This window comes from Coregonus lavaretus (genome assembly GCF_964263955.1).
Source record: "Coregonus lavaretus genome assembly, chromosome: 37".
NCBI lineage: Eukaryota > Metazoa > Chordata > Actinopteri > Salmoniformes > Salmonidae > Coregonus > Coregonus lavaretus.
Window position 1 is genome coordinate 19,426,230 of NC_140024.1, and position 21,352 is coordinate 19,447,581.

Here is a 21,352-nt window from a genome sequence, read left to right on the forward strand (position 1 = left end):
ACGTTTTCATCTCCACATGTCAGAACAGCGGGCTGACCTTTAGCATTTCAGAACTTCACTGAGTTTTAACAAATGCTAATCAGGCCCTTTCATTAACAGGTCTCCTCCACGTCGCCGCTCACACCCGCACAATTAATGCGTTTCACACAGAGATCCAAAGAGTAATAGGATTTTCTATTATATTCTATTAATATGCATACATTTTCTATGAATTGGATTGCCTGAAATGGTTTTCAGTGATATATTGAATGCTGGTCTTAATAAAATTGAAATGTTCTCTGCATTCTTTAAAATGTTCTATGAATTATTTTACATCCAATATGTCCAATAGGTCTTTATTTTTGAATAGATTACTAATTTTGGAGTACAATAATAGCCTTCTTATACAAAAGCAGTAGTTGTATTGTGACAGAGGAGGTAATGCTCCTTGATGCTTCTAGTTCCGTACGATATCACTGTACTGTATAGTTTCTCATAATAGTAGCAGGATGAATAGGAGATCAGCTAGTGATGGATTAATTAAGGCCATGCTGCAGAAGATAATAGTCTCTCTCTCTCTCTCTCTCTCTCTCTCTCTCTCTCTCTCTCTCTCTCTCTCTCTCTCTCTCTCTCTCTCTCTCTCTCTCTCTCTCTTACTTTCTCTCTCTTTCTCTCTCTCTCTCTCTCTCTCTCTTACTTTCTCTCTCTCTCTCTCTCTCTCTCTCTCTCTCTCTTACTTTCTCTCTCTCTCGCTCTCTCTCTCTCTCTCTCTCCTCTCTCCCTCTCTCTCTTACTTTCTCTCTCTCTCTCTCTCTCTCTCTCTCTCTCTCTCTCTCTCTCTCTCTCTCTCTCTCTCTCTCTCTCCTCTCTCTCTCTCTCTCTCTCTCTCTCTCTCTCTCTCTCTCTCTCTCTCTCTCTCTCTCTGGTTTCTGAATGGTGACTGAGACTATGCAGCCACTATGGGGAGCTGCTCTGTGCTAAAGCTGCTAGCAGTGCAAAGGTAACAGGCTGTGTGGCACTGTGCAGTACTTTCCCATACCAGTGTGTAGTGTGTCTGTGTGTTTGTGTGTGAACCTGTATGTCTCTGCCTATCTCTGTAGGAGGTGTGGCAGTTAGCTCTGAACAGTAGCAACTCAAAAACACTGACTCTCCAACCGTGTATCTGGTGTGATCACCTTCCCCCGAAACGACCCAAAGCTCCCAATGAAATCCAAACATGGAGAGTGATACCACCCCTGTTTGCGTCCCGAGTGGACCTGGGAAAAGCCTGGAGAGATAGACCAGCCTCCCGCTCACCTGCACAGCACAGCTGGGTGCCCAGATTAATAGGCAAGATAGACCTATGTACTTAGTCATCACTCTGATTGTGTGTGGCCAGGCAGGCCCAGGCTGTGTGCCCAGGATGTGTGCAGGTGGGGAAGCCAGATGATGAGCTATGGTGACATGGTAAATGAAGATATGCTGAGAAGCCTTGGAACTGCATAATGACTTCTGCTTGTCTCCATAAAACCCACAGCTCGTATCTCATACACCTCACCACTGGGGCTCTCTGGCGCCCCCCCTGTTCTGAAGTAGGCTCCATTACAACAGTGTCTAACATCACTCTACACACAGTGGCCTTTTCCTCATCCCCCTACTCAAAGTATTGCCATTACACCATAGGACAACATGATGCTTTGCAGCAAGAGACCCTGTATGGCTACTTAAAAGTAAAGTGGTGGGCTCTACATAGAGCAGTACTATAATATGTGCCCTGGTGTCATGCAGGCCTTCTGCGTAGTTGGTTGTAACTGTTCTCTTTCCCGGGGTTATAATAGGCTTGCCTCCTGTTACCCTTACCCTGTCCTGTTGGAGTCAGTCAGACAAGGTTACCCCCCTTTCTCTCCCAAGGCCTTCACCCTCACCCCCATCCTAGCCCACCCCACCCCCCAAAGCTGAAAACAGCAGTTTTTCCTAGCGGCGCATGGCCAAGGTAAACGTATCAAGTGGTGGAAGGTCACCTGTGCTCTCAAGACTGTTTAGCAAGGTCAGCCAGTAATGAGCTGCAACTACTTTATTTGCAAGTCGGAGGCTCGGAGGGATTAATTGTCCCCACTCTGTCTCATCCATGATCTGAGGGCCCTTTGTCAAAATGATCCATGGCTTTCGTCCCGCGGGCCCACGCTTTCATTATTGAGGTGCTGGCTAATCGATAGAAGCATTTTTAGCGTTGTGCCCTGTAACTTTTATCAATCCTTATTATCTAATTAGTAATACAGGCCTGTTAGAGGGCCCTATCTGCACATCCGAGGCCTCATGCATTTTTAATTGGATCTGATAGCATTAACGGCTGAATATGCAGCCAGCCCATTCACAGACCTGCCCCAGCCTTAAGTGAAAGTGCCTTAAATTAAAAGCCCTATAGAAATCAATAGTGCTGGCGTCTATGAGAGAGGAGAGAGCAAATATCCTGGACGGCCAGGCCGCTGACACGCCTCTCACCATATGCTGCTGGCTGTGCTGAGCCTCTCTAGCCTCTCTAGTCTGTATAGTGTGTCTTAGTGAGCACCAGGAATCACCCCTCCAAAATAGAGGCCAATATTGGAGAGAGGGCCTGTTTGATGGGGCTTAAAAGTTTGCATTAATGCTGCATTAATGGCTTGTCTAGCTGGATGACTTTTTTTTTGAGTGAAGCATAACATGCTGAGCGGCACTGTCAAAAAATATTACATGGGCAAATGGCATGCAAAGCATTAATTTAAAGCTGAGATCCCACTCTGTGTGATGCAACAAAGAGAGACTGACAAACAGCTTGCAAGTGGGCAATTACTACTGACAGAGTGCACTTTGACTCTGCATTAGGCAAATTCATTTGACAGTTGCTCAATACAATTCTATAACATGCCAGGCTTATATTGTACATGTTAGCCGGATGTTGAAAGTGCTTGAAAGTATTTTAAATAATGCATCTTTAAATCACATCAAATGAAATTCATCTCCAGAGAACCATATAGTGTGATCGGTGGACTCAGGATCTAAGCTCTCAGACACAGAGACAGGGAGAGAGATGCAGCTTCTGAGCAGTGTGTTTGCTGCAGGTCATTTTCAGTAAAGGATTTGATATACATTTCATACTGGCTGGAGATTATCTATTTCTTCCCTCCAAAAGGTTTGGATAATTTCTGGGTATGTATTCCTAATTTTTCTTTAAATTGGAAGGTTTATCCTACACATACACTCTGACACATAGATTTGTAAGGCAGAGTAAAAATAGGCAACCTCCAGCGAGCGGGGGCCATGGAGAGACTGTGTGAACAGAACTCATTAAAACTCCAGCTCACACACAGAGACTCCTCTGCTCGTGCTGCAAGCGCAGGGTTGAGCTAATTTGTGAGTGAGTCCAAGGCTGTTGTCCAACAACACATTTCTAATTGTCACTCCCTCCAACCCTCCACCCACCACCTCCATCCTCCCCTCCCACCACCCCAGCTCTTCTCCTGCAGGAGCTGTGAGTCGCAGCTGAAAAATAGATGAGATCTTTGTCACTCAAATCGCTGTACGTTCTTTAAGTGCTGTCAGAGTGGGGATGAGGCCAACATGCATTATGGAACACAGTAGGGCCCGTTAAGCACCTCTCCTCTGCTCTCCACCCTGCAACCCGCCTGGTCCATGCCACAGAACTGTCTGAGCACGGGTGGATTGGCCATCTGGCAACTCTGGCAAATGCCAGATGGGCTGAACCATCTTTTTGTTGGGTGGGCTGGTCCCAAAAAATGTATAATGGACACGGCCGGTGGACCATGGTCCTGTTAAGATTCTGTAAAATATTTTTGCGCAATTTCCCTGTTGTCATAATAATATTTTTTAGCATTTGCCTGATCAGTGGGCAACGGCTGTCCCCCCTTACCAAGAAGGTTTTCTTATTGGCAGAGTCTGTACTGTGTGTGTGCTGAGAAATGATTATATGCTTAGCACCGACAGATCAGCTGCTGCTGCAGAAGACAGTACAGTCGAGGTAGGGAGAAAACAGAGAAAGATACACACACTGACACAGATTTAGCCTACTGCTGCCTGTTCATATTTTCGCTGTATATTGTATGAAATAGTAACCTAATTAACACTTAGGCCTAATTAGTGAAGGGGGGATTCGGGGGAACGCATATGACAGGCACTAACTTGCAATAGCCTAAAAAGTTGTTCGTTTGGCTTTTATAACACATAAGCCAACAGCCATCTATAAGACATTAAATACAGTGCTACTCCTTTTATTAAATACAAGTCATGTATTACAATGGAACACTAAAATAATGGATAATAATTGCTAAATAATCCTCTGTTAAAGGTCAGTGTATGGTCCCCTGATCTTCTGGTCCCAGTAATGTTAGGTTTACAGTTTTTCTCAATTGCTAAAACACTAAACCCTATTGTCTGAACCAAATGCTCAGTTGCCTGAACCCACTGATTGAATCAATCACTCTTTTGGCAAAACCATAAGCACTTTTCACCTGTTTAGACATAACTTGCCAACACATTTTCATTGTGATGCACCCGTGCTGCATAATGGTGAGCACAGGTGACAAAAGTCAAACACAATTAGAGCACAGGTGTCACCACTTGAACACAACAACTCAAAATTGATCACACTTGTGGCTAATGATGTGAGGGAACATATACAGTAAGCCAGTTCAGAGAGCACTGGTTTGTGAGGCCCTACAATGGATAGAAATCTGAGAGGAAGAGTTCGTGTGAGAGGAGGTCGAGGTGGTCGAGGTGGTCAGCGAAGACAAAGAACAGTAATATCTGATGAAATCAGAGCTACTGTGATTGACCATGTTCTTGTCCATGGTATGAGCATGAGGGAGGCTGGACAAAGGGTACAGCCAAACATCAGTAGATTCACTGTGTCCACCATAATCCGAAGATTTAGAGAAGAGAACAGGTAATTACCTTTTTTTGACATTATAGTACAGTATGTAAATGTTGACAGCAATTACTGTATGACATACTATATACTGTACCACAGTATACTGTAAGTAAATATATGTTTCAGTACATCACTGTACCAATGTACTGTAGTATTGTAATGGAGGGTTGGTCTAACTGTTTGTAGGCCTAGAATTCCATGTATATTTTTTGTAACTCCATGTTCTCTTTTTGTAGAATTGAAAGACTGCCACATGGGGGTGGGAGGACAGGTATGTTCTCCCCACACCAAGAGACTGTCAGGGCGTGCTGTAGGTGCAATGGTGGAATCAAACGCAGGACTCAGAACGATATTCCAAAGGCTTGTATTACTGCCCAAACTAAGGCAAAAGGACAACTTTGCCCGAAGGCGAAAAATACGCACGAAGGCGAAAAGTAACAGCGCACAAACAGGTGCGACAAATGGTAACTGCGCACAAACAGGTGCGAAAATACTCCAGCGCAGTGGAGAGAAGCTCAACCGAGCAATACACACAACTGACGGAAAATAATTACACACAACACTAGACAAACACAACGAGAAACTTATAGGACACTAATTACGCCAAAACAGAAACAGGTGTGGAAACAAACAGACAAAAGCAAACGAACATGAAACATACAGCGGTGGCAGCTAGAATTCCGGAGACGACGAACGCCGAAACCTGCCCGAACAAGGGAGAGAGGCAGCCTCGGCCGAAACCGTGACAGTACCCCCCCCTTGACGCGCGGCTCCAGACGTGCGCCGACTCCGGCCTCGGGGACGACCAGGAGGACGCGGAGCAGGGCGCGTCGGATGCCCCCGATGGAATTCCGTCAGGAGCGACGGGTCCAAAATGTCTCTCCTCGGCACCCAGCACCGCTCCTCCGGACCGTACCCCTCCCACTCCACTAGATACTGGAGACCCCCCATCCGACGTCTCGAATCCAAAATGGACCTCACGGAGTACGCCGGTACCCCCTCGATGTCCAATGGGGGCGGAGGAGTCTCCAAGATCTCATTTTCTTGGAGTGGGCCCGCTACCACCGGCCTGAGAAGGGACACATGGAACGAGGGGTTAATACACTTATACTCCACAGGTAGCTGTAATCTATAACATACCTCGTTCAACCTTCTCAGGACTTTAAACGGCCCCACAAACCGCCGACCCAGTTTCCGACAGGGCAGGCGGAGGGGCAGGTTTCTGGTAGAGAGCCAGACTCGATCACCAGGTGCGTACACCGGTCCCTCACTGCGGTGGAGATCAGCGCTCGCCTTCTGACGTCGGAGGGCCCGCTGCAGGTGGACGTGTGCAGCGTTCCACGTCTCCTCCGAGCGCCGCGCCCACTCATCCACCGCAGGAGCCTCGATCTGGCTCTGCTGCCAGGGTGCCAGAACCGGCTGGTAACCCAACACACATTGAAATGGAGTTAGGTTAGTGGAGGAATGGCGTAGGGAATTCTGGGCCATCTCGGCCCAGGGAACGTACCTTGACCACTCCTCCGGCCGGTCCTGGCAGTATGTTCTGAGAAACCTACCCACATCCTGGTTTACGCGTTCCACCTGCCCATTACTCTCCGGGTGGTAACCCGAGGTGAGGCTCACCGAGACCCCCAACCGCTCCATAAACGCTCTCCAGACTCTGGAGGTGAATTGGGGACCCCGATCAGCCACAATGTCCTCGGGTACCCCGTAGTGCCGGAACACATGGGTAAACAGTGCCTCGGCAGTTTGTAGGGCAGTAGGAAGACCCGGCATGGGGAGCAAACGACAGGCCTTAGAGAACCGGTCCACAACGACCAGGATGGTAGTATTCCCTTGGGAGAGGGGAAGGTCTGTTATAAAGTCCACAGAGAGGTGGGACCATGGTCGTTGTGGAACGGGCAGGGGTAGCAACTTACCCCTAGGTAGATGTCTAGGCGCCTTACACTGGGCGCACACCGAGCAGGAGGAAACATAAACCCTCACATCCCTTGCCAACGTGGGCCACCAGTACTTGGCACTAAGACAGTGCACTGTCCGGCCGATACCCGGATGTCCAGAGGAGGGTGACGTGTGAGCCCAATAGATCAATCGATCCCGAACCTCGAGCGGAACGTACTTCCGACCCTCCGGGCACTGTGGTGGACTAGGGTCGGTGCGTAACGCCCGCTCGAGTTCAGCATCGACCTCCCACACTACCGGTGCCACCAGACACGACTCAGGCAGTATGGGAGTGGGCTCCACGGACCTCTCCTCCGTGTCATACCGCCGAGACAGCGCATCTGCCTTGCCATTCTGTGACCCAGGGATGTACGTGATCTTAAAAGTAAACCTGGTCAAGAACATACTCCATCTTGCCTGGCGAGGGTTCAGCCTCCTCGCCGCCCGGATGTACTCCAGGTTACGGTGGTCCGTCAAAATGAGGAAAGGGTGTTGAGCCCCCTCAAGCCAGTGCCTCCACACCTTTAGAGCCTGTACCACGGCTAACAGCTCCCTGTCCCCTACGTCATAGTTCCGCTCCGCCGGACTGAGCTTCTTAGAATAAAAAGCACAGGGGCGGAGTTTAGGTGGCGCGCCAGACCGTTGTGAAAGCACGGCTCCTAAACCGGCCTCCGACGCGTCCACCTCTACCTGGAACGGCAAAGAGGGATCCGGATGTGCCAGCACCGGGGCCGAGGTAAACAGGTCCTTCAGCCTCCCAAACGCCCTGTCCGCCTCGGCCGACCACTGCAGACGCACCGGACCCCCCTTCAACAGAGACGTGATGGGAGCTGCCACCTGTCCAAAACCCCGGATAAACCTCCTGTAGTAATTTGCAAACCCCAAAAACTGCTGCACCTCCTTCACAGTGGTTGGTGTTTGCCAATTACGCACGGCCGACACCCGGTCTACCTCCATCTTCACCCCTGACGCAGACAACTGATAACCCAAAAAGGAGACCGACTCCTGGAAAAACAGACACTTCTCTGCCTTCACATACAGGTCGTGCTCCACCAGCCTCCGCAACACTCTACGCACCAGGGCCACATGCTCGACACGGGTAGGCGAGTACACGAGAATGTCATCAATGTACACCACCACCCCCTGCCCCTGCATGTCCCTGAAGATCTCATCCACGAATGATTGGAAAACTGACGGAGCGTTCATCAACCCGTATGGCATGACCAGATACTCGTAATGGCCCGAGGTGGTACTAAAGGCTGTTTTCCATTCATCACCCTCCCTGATGCGCACCAAGTTGTACGCGCTCCTGAGATCTAATTTCGTGAAGAAACGCGCCCCATGCAACGACTCAGTCATGGTCGCAATCAGCGGGAGTGGATAACTATACTTCACCGTAATCTGATTGAGACCACGGTAATCGATGCACGGGCGCAAACCACCATCCTTTTTCTTCACAAAAAAGAAACTCGAGGACGCAGGGGAAGTGGAAGGCCGTATGTATCCTTGTCTCAGAGATTCGTCTATGTAAATCTCCATAGCTTTCTTCTCCTCCTGAGACAGAGGATACACATGGCTCCGTGGGAGCGCAGCTCCTGCCTGGAGGTCTATCGCACAATCCCCCTGCCTATGGGGTGGCAACCGCGTCGCCCTCGCCTTACTAAACGCAATAGCCAAATCCCCATACTCAGGTGGAACGTGCAATGCGGGCACCTGGTTTGGACTCTCCACCGAGGTAGCCCCTACGGAAACGCCCAAACATCTACCCACACACTGAGCAGACCACTCCATCAGAGCCCTCTCCTGCCACGAAATAGCTGGGTTATGGGTACTCAACCAGGGCATGCCCAGCACCACCGGATACGCAGGAGAGTCAATCAGGAACAGCTGAATCATCTCCTGATGATCCCCCTGCGCACACATCCTAAGTGGCGCCGTGACTTCCCTGATTAAGCCCGTACCCAACGGACGACTATCTAGGGCATGAACGGGGAAAGGAACATCAACAGGAATAAGGGGAATCCCTAACGCTAAACAAAACTTTTTATCAATAAAATTCCCAGCCGCGCCTGAATCTACCAGCGCCTTATGCTGGGAATGAGGTGCTACCTGTGGAAAACTTACAGGCATACAAAAATGGGCAACAGTGAGCTCTGGGTGAGTGGGGCGCCTACTCACCTGGAGGGAATCCCCAGTGCGGGACCTGTCGTCATCTCCCCTAGGAGGCCATCCCCAGCACCTAGCCGCGGTGTGTCCTCCCCGACCACAGTTGGTGCAGTGGATGGACCCCCTAGCCTGCCGACTCCTCCTCTCTCTAGCGCCAGCGCCCCCGAGCTCCATAGGACACGGCTCGGAGGCGCTGGAGGGTGAAATGGACGGACCCTCCGCAGGACGTCCGCGGGTAGCCAGTAGGTTATCCAGCCTGATGGACATGTCGACCAGCTGGTCGAAAGAGAGGCTGGTGTCCCTACAAGCCAGCTCCCGACGGACGTCCTCTCGTAGGCTACATCTGTATAGATCGATGAGGGCCCGATCATTCCACCCTGCATCTGCCGCTAGAGTACGGAATTCGAGAGCGAATTCCTGGGCACTCCTCCTCCCCTGCCGGAGGAAGACCAGACGCTCCCCCGCCGCTTTCCCCTCCGGGGGATGGTCAAACACCGCCCTGAAGCGGCGGGAGAACTCGTCGTAGGTAATCGTCGTGGCGTCGATCTTCCTCCACTCCGCGTTGGCCCACTCCAACGCTTTTCCGGCCAGGCAGGAGATCAGGGCGGACACGCTCTCATGCCCCGAAGGTGCCGGGTGCACTGTGGCCAGGTATAGCTCCACCTGGAGTAGGAATCCCTGACACCCAGCCGCGGTTCCGTCGTAGGCCCTCGGGAGAGATAGTCGGACTCCTCGAGGTTCCGGTGCTGGAATGGGCGGGCTGGCCGATGGTGCTGGCAGGGAGGGAGGCGGTGGAGGCGTACCCCAGCCTCGGAGGGTGGAAATCACCTCCTGCAGGGCGGTCCCCATCTGCAGGATCTGATCTTGTTGGTCCCGAACCTGGGCCTCCAGTCTCGTCTGGGCTGCTTCGGCTCCTGCTGATTCCATTGATGGTGTGTAATTCTGTCAGGGCGTGCTGTAGGTGCAATGGTGGAATCAAACGCAGGACTCAGAACGATATTCCAAAGGCTTGTATTACTGCCCAAACTAAGGCAAAAGGACAACTTTGCCCGAAGGCGAAAAATACGCACGAAGGCGAAAAGTAACAGCGCACAAACAGGTGCGACAAATGGTAACTGCGCACAAACAGGTGCGAAAATACTCCAGCGCAGTGGAGAGAAGCTCAACCGAGCAATACACACAACTGACGGAAAATAATTACACACAACACTAGACAAACACAACGAGAAACTTATAGGACACTAATTACGCCAAAACAGAAACAGGTGTGGAAACAAACAGACAAAAGCAAACGAACATGAAACATACAGCGGTGGCAGCTAGAATTCCGGAGACGACGAACGCCGAAACCTGCCCGAACAAGGGAGAGAGGCAGCCTCGGCCGAAACCGTGACAGTGACCCTAATTGTTGATATGGTCCGTGAGAACAATGCCATTAAACTGAGCGAAATTCAGCAGAAGATCATTGAGGACCTTTTAAATTTTGAGGGTATCAACAGTGTCAGCCTCTCTACTGTTGATCGTGTCCTCAAGCGCAACAGACTGCGCATGAAACAGCTATACAGAGTGCCCTTTGATCGCAACTCAGACAGAGTCAAAGAGCAAAGATTCCAGTATGTACAGGTTGGCATATATCCAGACACATTCAATGTTGATTACTCTAAGTAGTGATTTACTGTAGTGGCCTAAATCACTTTTTCCGTATCACTTACAAAACGATATCTATTTCTACAGAGGGTTTTTCAACTGGATGCAATGGAAAGACCCCATCAATACATCTACATGGATGAAGCTGGGTTTACAGTTTTTTTGGATTGCTTACACACTAAAATTAAAAGTAGTACACTATTAGCAAAACCTTACACTCAAGAAGCAAAACATCAGCCCATATTTGCACAACTATAAGCACATTGTCAACCTTACACTTGTTGCAAAACTCTACACATGTTAGGTCTACTGCTGCTAGGTAGCTCTCTCTCTGCTCTCCTCCTCCCCTCTGTCTGTCCTTGATTTCAGGAGTGAAGTCTGGTGTGCGGGAGTCAGGGTTCCAGCTGCAGCTCATTCACCATAATCACCTCAGCCTTTAAGACCCGGTCAAACTTGCCACTCATTGTCAGATTATAGTCAAGACGACCATGTTAGTCTCGCTGCCAACTCAACCTGTTAGTTTTCGCTCTTTGTGTTTTTGGCCTGTTCTATTTACTTTTCTCCTGTGTCACAGATTATGGGAACCTGACTTCTGCCTCCGCTTCACTCCTGCCACCACCATCCTGCTCTCCACTACCGGACCTCCCTTTTGGACTCACCACGGACACTAGGACATTACGGTACCACACCTGCTCTGACCTGGATCTGTTACCCTCCCTGTAACCTGGACTTGCTCTTCCCCTATTATTGGAAACCTGGACTTATTGAACATTGTAATAAACCTGTTAAACCTTCTCTGGCTTGGTGTACTTGTCTGCATTTGGGTTCTAATCCAGTTAAATCATGACAGTATGATCTGACCAACATGAACCCAGCAGACAGTAGCTCGGATACCACCCCAGAGTGCACTCAAATTCGGACTGCCATAGCCAATCAGGACATTTTACTTGGCCAACATGATACCCTGTTTAAGACTATTGCTGAGAACAGTCAGGTGCTGTTTAATCAGGTTCAATTACTCACCAATCAGGTGTCTGCCCTTACTACCCAAGTTAATAATGCAACCCTCGGGCATGGCATACAAACTGCCCCTTCTCCTGCTCCACCTGTTTTTCCTGGCCCTCCAGCCCAGATCAGAGAGCCTTTTGTTCCTGCTCCAGAGCGCTATGATGGGAACATGGGAACCTGTGGTGAATTTTTGACTCAATGCTCGTTAGTGTTTGAACAACAGCCCCTCACCTACGCCTCAGAAAGAGCCCGTATTGCCTACCTTATCAACTCTACTAGCGGTTCCGCTCGTGCCTGGGGATCCGCGGTCTGGGAGAGTCAGTCGGACATTTGCAACGCTTACGTGGCCTTCTCCACGGAGATGAGGAAGGTTTTTGACCACCCCGTACGGGGCAAGGAGGCTGCGAAACGGTTGTTGTCTCTTCGGCAGGGGGTTCGCAGTGTGGCGGAGATGGCAGTGGAGTTTCGGACTTTAGCGGCAGTGAGCGGTTGGAATGACGAGGCATTACAAGGAGTGTTCATCAATGCTTTGTCTGAGACTTTAAAAGATGAGTTGGTGTCATATGATGTATCGCCTACGCTGGATAATCTTATTTCACTCACCATCAGGTTGGATAATCGGATTCGGGAGCGCCGCCGGGAGAGGAGTGTTAGTTCCAAGCAACTGGTCTGTCGTCAACAAACTCCTCCCCGCATCTTCCCTACGGAGAAAGCCGAGTCTTCCCGAGTCGATACGAGGAGCACTGAACCCGAAGCCATGGAGATGGGTCGTGCACGGTTGTCCTCAGAGGAGCGTGCACGTCGTATTCAGGCTCGGGTCTGCCTGTATTGTGGAGAAGCTGGTCATTTCGTTCCTTCCTGCCCAGTTCGTCCGGGAAAAGGGCCGGCTCATCATTATTGGGAGAAGTTTTGGTGAGCCGAGCAGCGGATTCTTCCTCTTCTCCCCGCATTCTGCTCCAGGCATCCCTCCAGTGGCAGTTCCAGAATTTCTCTGTTAGTGCGCTGGTTGACTCTGGTGCCGATGAAAGCTTTTTGGATCGAGAGTTGGCTCAACAAATGGATTTGGAGACTGTTCCTATGGACAGTCCGCTGCAGGCTAAGGGTCTAAATGGACAATTGTTGACCCGTATTACTCATCAGACTGTTCCTGTTTGTCTCAGAGTGTCGGGTAATCATCAGGAGAACATTCAATTCCATATAATTGACTGCCCACAGACCCCCCTGGTCCTTGGTATCCCCTGGCTCATAAGACACAATCCACACATTGATTGGGTGACCGGAAGAATTGTTTCATGGAGCACATTTTGTCATGTGAATTGTTTGTGTTCTGCTCAGACCCCTGCCAGCACTGTGCCTCAACCTCCACTGGAGTCCATGGATCTTTCTGCTGTCCCTGACGTGTATCATGACCTGGCATCCGTTTTCTGCAAACACAGAGCTACTTCTCTTCCTCCTCACCGGCCTTACGACTGCGCAATTGACCTCCAGCCAGGAGCCCCTCTCCCCAGCAGTCGCCTGTACAATATCTCCCGCCCGGAGACGGAGGCTATGGAGAACTACATTCGGGACTCCTTGGCGGCAGGTATTATTCGTCCTTCCTCGTCACCTGTAGGCGCGGGATTCTTTTTTGTTGCTAGGAAGGACAAGACCCTCAGACCCTGTATTGATTTCCGTGGACTTAACAACATCACCATTAAGAACAAATATTCTCTGCCTTTAATTAACTCTGCTTTTCCCCTCCTTCATGGTGCAACTATCTTCACTAAACTGGATCTACGAAATGCGTATCACCTGGTGCGCATTCGTAAAGGTGATGAATGGAAGACTGCCTTCAACACACCTCTGGGACATTTTGAGTACCTGGTTATGCCTTTTGGGTTGTCCAATGCCCCTGCCGTTTTTCAGGCACTAGTCAATGATGTCCTTCGGGACATGTTGAATCGGTTTGTTTTTGTCTATCTGGATGATATCCTCATTTTTTCAGAGTCCTCCCAGGAACACGAACTGCATGTGCGCCAGGTGTTGCAAAGGTTGTTGGAGAACAAACTGTTTGTGAAGATGGAGAAATGTGAATTTCATGTGTCTGAGACCTCTTTTTTGGGTTACATAATAGCTCAGGGGGAGTTGCGGATGGACCCAGCCAAGATCTCTGCTGTCACGGACTGGCCAGCCCCCTCCACCCGCAAACAACTTCAACGATTCCTGGGGTTTGCGAACTTCTACAGGAGGTTCATCAAGGACTACAGCCGCATTGCGGCGCCACTCACCGCTCTCACCTCCATCGCACAACCGTTCGCTTGGAATGAAGGGGCCGAAGCAGCATTTGAAGAACTGAAACGTCGCTTCGCCTCGGCTCCCATTCTGATGCAGCCGGACCCCGACCGCCAGTTTGTCGTGGAGGTGGATGCATCCGACACTGGGGTAGGTGCGGTGTTGTCACAACGTTCACCGGAAGATAACAAACTGCATCCCTGTGCTTTCCTTTCACGGAAACTTTCTCAGGCAGAGAGGAATTATGATGTTGGCAATCGTGAACTGCTCGCCGTGAAGCTGGCTCTCGAAGAGTGGCGGCATTGGCTGGAGGGGGCGGAACAACCCTTCATCGTTTGGACGGATCATAAGAATCTGGCATACATCCAGTCAGCGAAGCAGCTCAACCCCCGTCAAGCCAGGTGGGCACTATTTTTTGGTAGATTCAATTTTTCTCTGTCTTACCGTCCTGGGTCACGCAACGTCAAACCTGACGCCCTGTCTCGTGTTTTTTCTGCTGTTGATACTGGTAGTAACCCTGAACCCATCTTGCCTCCTACCTGCAGTATTGCGGCCATTACATGTGACATCGAAGGGATTGTTAGACAGGCTCAACATCATCAAGCTGACCCTGGGAGCGGTCCTCCTAACCGGTTGTTTGTCCCTGAGTCTGTTCGCTCCCAGGTACTTCAGTGGGCTCACTCGTCTCCCCTTACCTGTGGTCCTCTGTAGCTCAGCTGGTAGAGCACGGCGCTTGTAACGCCAAGGTAGTGGGTTCGATCCCCGGGACCACCCATACACAAAAAAAAAATGTATGCACGCATGACTGTAAGTCGCTTTGGATAAAAGCGTCTGCTAAATGGCATATTATTATTATTATTACCTGTCACCCTGGAGTTACTCGGACCCTTGACTTTGTGCGACGGAAGTTCTGGTGGCCCAGGATGGAGGCGGACACTCGAGCCTTCATTGCTGCTTGTACGGTATGTGCACGTAGTAAGAACTCCACCCAGGCCAGCGCTGGTCATCTAAGACCTCTGCCAATACCCAGCCGGCCCTGGTCCCACATTGCCTTGGATTTTGTCACTGGACTTCCCCCCTCGTCTGGTAAGACTGTCATTCTTACTGTGATTGATCGTTTTTCTAAGTTTGCTCATTTTTTGGCCCTACCTAAACTGCCCACTGCCAGAGAAACGGCTGATATTTTGGTTGAACATGTGTTCCGCTCTCATGGTCTACCCACGGATATTGTCTCTGACAGGGGTCCCCAGTTTGTCTCCCAGGTTTGGAAGGCTTTCTGTAAAGCTTTGGGCATTACATCCAGCCTGTCCTCTGGATATCACCCCCAGACCAACGGGCAAGCCGAGAGAGCGAACCAGGAGATGGAGACCGCTCTCCGCTGTGTCACAGGGTCTAACCCTGGGTCATGGAGCTCCATGCTCCCCTGGGTGGAATATGCTCATAACACCTTGACTAACGCTTCCTCTGGTTTGTCTCCCTTTCTGTGTGCTCTGGGTTATCAACCTCCCCTGTTCCCTTCTCAAGAGAGGGAACTGGCGGTACCCTCGGTGCAGTCCCACATGCGCCGCTGCTTCAAGGTCTGGAGGAAGGCCAGGGTAGCTCTGTCCCGAGCTTCGGCGTACATGCAGAGGCAAGCCAACCGTCACCGGTCCCAGGCTCCCGGTTACTCTCCTGGTCAAGAGGTATGGCTTAAGTCACGTGACCTTCCATTGAAAGTGGAGTCTAAGAAGATGGCGCCTCGTTTTATAGGACCGTTCAAGATACTGTCTATTGTTAACCCCTGCGCGGTTAAGCTACAGCTTCCTGCCTCCCTACGGGTTCATTCCACCTTTCATGTTTCCCAGATTAAGCCTGTGTCGGTTAGCCCTCTGTGCCCGCCCTCTCGTCCCCCTTCTCCGCCCAGGATCGTGGGTGGGGGTCCGGTCTACACTGTCCGGCGACTTCTGGATGTTCGCCGCCGGGGTCGTGGTTTCCAGTACCTGGTGGATTGGGAGGGTTATGGTCCTGAGGAACGTTCCTGGGTGCCCAGGAGCTTCATTGTGGATCCTGCTCTGGTCCGTGAGTTTCATAGGTTACATCCTGATAAACCCTGTCGGTCGCCAGGTGGTGTCCGTAGAGGGGGGGGTACTGTTAGGTCTACTGCTGCTAGGTAGCTCTCTCTCTGCGCTCCTCCTCCCCTCTGTCTGTCCTTGATTGCAGGAGTGAAGTCTGGTGTGCGGGAGTCAGGGTTCCAGCTGCAGCTCATTCACCATAATCACCTCAGCCTTTAAGACCCGGTCAAACTTGCCACTCATTGTCAGATCATAGTCAAGACGACCATGTTAGTCTCGCTGCCAACTCAACCTGTTAGTTTTCGCTCTTTGTGTTTTTGGCCTGTTCTATTTACTTTTCTCCTGTGTCACAGATTATGGGAACCTGACTTCTGCCTCCGCTTCACTCCTGCCACCACCATCCTGCTCTCCACTACCGGACCTCCCTTTTGGACTCACCACGGACACTAGGACATTACGGTACCACACCTGCTCTGACCTGGATCTGTTACCCTCCCTGTAACCTGGACTTGCTCTTCCCCTATTATTGGAAACCTGGACTTATTGAACATTGTAATAAACCTGTTAAACCTTCTCTGGCTTGGTGTACTTGTCTGCATTTGGGTTCTAATCCAGTTAAATCATGACAACACACAGTGATTTGCAAAACACTAAACACACTTAACATACATTACACACAAAAATCTATCATGAAGTCACGTCCTTGCAATACCAAAGCACTGACTGTCAAATTACCACACCGTCCAACCAATTGGTTCAACACAGTCATCAGGTGTGCAAACACTTGTTTGCTTAATTGTAGACACACCAATCAGGTGTATAAGCACTATAAAAAGCAGCAGGTGAGTTCATCGGTCTTCAAGCACAATGGAAAGAGTCAGAGAAAGAGTAAGACGAGGAGGAGGAGGAGGAGGACGACGACGAGGAGAACGAGGAGGAGGACGAGGAGAACGAGGAGAACGAGGAGAACGAGGAGGAGGACGAGGAGGAGAACGAGGAGGAGGAGGAAGGGGAGGAAGAGGAAGAGGAAGAGGAAGACAAGAAGGTGCTCAAAGAGGACCGAATCTGACAAATGAGATCCGCGCAACACTGGTTGACCACATTGTCAACCACGGCCTGACGCTGAGGGAGGCTGGACTGCGAGTACAGACAAATCTAAGCCGATATACAGTGGCAAGTGTGATGAGAACATTTCGACTGGAAAATAGGTATTGTAAAAATATAATCATATCAAAAACATCTGCACGGTTTCAGTAACTGCTTACAGTACTATATTCTATGCACTATCAGCACTTCTGTTACCTTTTCCTGTGAAATTACTGTACTATTGTATACTGTTTTTTTTTCTACATAGGATTGAGGGTCAGGGACGACAAGGGGGAAGGCCTCCTATGTTCACAGAACAGCAAGAGAGGGAGATAGTAAACATGGTTTTGGCCAACAATGCTATAACACTCAAGCAGCTCCAAGCTAACATTGTCAATAACCACGCCATTTTCAACGATATCCATCAGGTCTCAACATCAACACTGGCACGCATCCTAAAAAAAAAACATATTCAAATGAAGCAAATTTATCGAGTGCCTTTCGAGCGCAATTCCGAAAGGGTGAAACGACTGCGGCATGATTATGCAGAGGTATGTATTCACTTTAGCAGTGTGATCTTGCATACTGTCTCATAATCTTTTACTGTACTGTAATATGTATACTAGATCTACACTGAACTACACAATTTTGCCTGACACTGTTTTTCAGAGAGTTTTACGAATGGATGGAGAGGAGATCCAGCATGAGTTCATTTACGTAGATGAGGCTGGGTTCAACCTGACGAGAACACGAAGGAGGGGAAGAAACATCATTGGCCACAGGGCTATAGTCAATGTCCCAGGGCAACGTGGGGGTAATATAACACTCTGTGCAGCCATTACACAGAATGGGGTCCTCCACCGCCATGCCCATATGGGCCCTTACAACACAGCACTCATACTTACATTCTTGGACCAATTGCACAACATAACAGCAGCAAATCAAATCGATCATATGCAATACATTGTTGTCTGGGACAATGTGTCTTTCCACCGCTCTGCTCTGGTTCAGAACTGGTTTCAGCAACATCCACATTTCACCGTCCTATATCTTCCACCATACTCTCCATTCCTCAACCCTATAGAAGAGTTTTTCTCGGCATGGCGGTGGAAGGTATATGATCTCCGTCTCCAGGCTGAGGTACCCCTCATCCAAGCCATGGAGGAGGCCTGTGACCAGATGGAGGTAGCAGCAATGCAAGGATGGATTCGTCATTCAAGACGTTTCTTTCCAAGGTGTCTTGCTAATGACAACATTGCCTGCGATGTTGATGAAATTCTCTGGCCAGATCCAGCTAGGCGAAGAGACAATGTCTAGTTTTTTTTTTTTTTAATTTTTGAACTTACAATACGTAAAGTGACGTTTGGTTACAGTATTATGAATCTCCATGTCAACATTTTGGGCGTGTTGAGAAATAAATGAGTTTCTTCAGTCTGCAACATTGGTCTTGTGTAGTGTTTGGTGAATTTACATTATATTTGTACTTTGTTGAGAGTAGCCTACTCTAATCATAGGGAAGTAGAAGTGCTAAAAGTGTTTTAGGTTTATCACAGCAGAGTGTAACTCGTGCAAACAGAGTATAGTAATGTGAAACGTGTGTGTTTCATATGGTAACAAAGTGTGGTTTTTAAAAAGAAGTGTATAGTTTTTACAAGAGTGTTTAATTTTGCAAAGGATCTGTAGTGTTTTGCTAATTGGGTGTGTGGTTGTGCTAATTGTGTGTAGTGTTTTGAAAACACGGGCCCTGTTTTGAAAATCGTGCTTAAGCAATCAAAAAAAACTGTAATCTCACCAAAAGGAGAAGGAGAGGCCGTAATGTGATTGGCCATCGGGCCATTGTTGGTGTTCCTGGGCAGCGTGGTGGCAATGTCACATTATGTGCTGCCATCAGCAATGATGGGGTTGTCCACCATCATGCCAACCTGGGGCCCTACAACACTCACCAGCTCCTCATTTTCCTCAATCACATGCGAGATGCTTTGTTAGGGCAGCAGGATGAGCATCCCATCTATGTTGTTGTTTGGGACAATGTGAGTTTTCACAGAGCCCTCCAGGTTAGAGAGTGGTACAATATGAACCAAGGTTTTATCAATCTTTGCCTTCCACCGTACTCCCCTTTCCTAAACCCCATTGAGGAATTCTTCTCCTCATGGCGGTGGAAGGTATATGAACGCCAACCTTACACCAGGGTAAATCTCCTGCAAGCCATGGGACTTGCCTGTGGTGACATAGGTGTGGAGGCATGCCAAGCCTGGATACGGCATGCCAGGGGTTTTTTCCCCCGTTGCCTGGCCAGACAAAATTACATTTACATTTACATTTTTGTCATTTAGCAGACGCTCTTATCCAGAGCGACTTACAGGAGCAATTAGGGTTAAGTGCCTTGCTCAAGGGCACATCGGCAGATGTTTCACCTAGTCGGCTCGGGGATTAGAACCAGCGACCTTTCGGATACTGGCACAACGCTCTTAACCACTAAGCTACCTGCCGCCCCGGCAAAATGTGGCCTGTGATGTGGATGAAGTCCTGTGGCCTGACCCAGTACGGAGACATGATGCTGTGGCTGAGTAATGCACTTATACATGGGCTTACTGTACACAAGTGGCAAACGCATAAGATTTCTGTTTGTTTTTACAAGTGCTACATGTAAATGCACAAGATTTCTGTTTTGTCTTTTTGTACAAGTGCTAAATGCACAGTTTTTTTTTGTTTTGCAACATGCATTTAGCCTACAGTGAACAATAAACATTTATTTCTCCAGCTTCATGTCCTGAGCATTGTGTTTTCTATTTTTCTACGTAGTGTTTAGTGACTGTTCAGTAGTGTTTTTAATTTTGATTGACTCGGGGCACGATTTGACAACATAGTTCAGTTTTGAGCACAGATTGAACTGTTTTGAGGTGAAAGTTTGGTTTTGCAAGAAGAGTCTGAGGTTTTGTGAATGTAGCTTGAAAATTGGGTTTTGTGTTCACAGTTAAGAGAAAAGGAGAGCAGCTTTCAAGAAATGTGTCTTAGCAATCGAGAAAAACTGTAGTAGCACAGACAGCTCAGCTGCTGCAGCAGTCAAGTGCAGTGGAGGTAGGGAGAAGGAAGAGTGAGAGAGAGAGAGAGAGAGAGAGAGAGAGAGAGAGAGAGAGAGAGAGAGAGAGAGAGAGAGAGAGAGAGAGAGAGAGAGAGAGAGAGAGAGAGAGAGAGAGCGAGAGAGAGAGACACACACACACACACACACACTGACAAATGTACTGCCAGTTTTTATATTTTGGCTCTATAGGATAGAGGCGGATATGTATGTATGAAAGCCAGGCACTTACAATATATTTGTAATATAATATGATCATCTATTAGGCATTTATTCAGTCATCTTTCTTCTTGATCTAATACGTGTTTATTCATTCACAAGTAGGATGTTGCTCTCCCAGCACAGGCAGTGTGGTCCCCTGGTATTCTGGTACCAGTGTTGTGGGAAAGGAGGCTTAGCAAAGACAGCTCAGGGGTGAGTGCAGTGGAGGTATGAAGAAAACAGAGAGACACAGATGTACTGCCAGTTCCTTAATATGTTGGCTCTATATGTAATAGCAATTAACACTTAGGAGTGAAATACAGACAGACATGTGGGCTGGTGTGGCTAAAATACCAGGGCTGAATTTTTGTCCAAGTCCGCCCCTGTGTCTGAGGAGGGAGTCGGACACATGGTAATGCCTGTTGTAATATAGAATTCTATAATAATATCTCAGGTTTAAAGCTAATTAATCTCAGAGGTATCCTCGGGTTTAAGGCCTTTCTGCTCTGTCTGAGGCAGCTAATTCCCCCCATCTGGAGTGTTGAGCAGCATTTACCAGAGTTGACCAGATTAGGCCCAGACACAGGCTCTGTTAAAGGGAGCTGCTGTTCTCTTCAGATTGGAGATCTGCCCTCATTGTGTTACTGTGTAGGCCCTATGTAGGAGATAGATGAATAAAGGGCTATTGTCTGTGCCTGTGACAGGTTTGACTGGAAGGCTAGAAATGGAACCCTTACCACAAAAGAAATACATTTTACTGGTGTGTGAAGCAGGACAAGCGTGCCATGGCATGTTGAACATAATCATTTTAATCCATGTACACTGAATGAACGCTTCGGCATTTCCAATGTTATCCTGCATTCTGGATTGGGTTTCAGTTCATTGGGCCTGGATGATAGATATTCCTTGATGAATGTTCTTTTTCAGGGCGAGCTTAAATTGCATGAATGAGATACACATCTCCACAGATTAACAAAAAGCTACAGTTTCCCCCAAATGTTCGAATTAGACCTGTCTAAA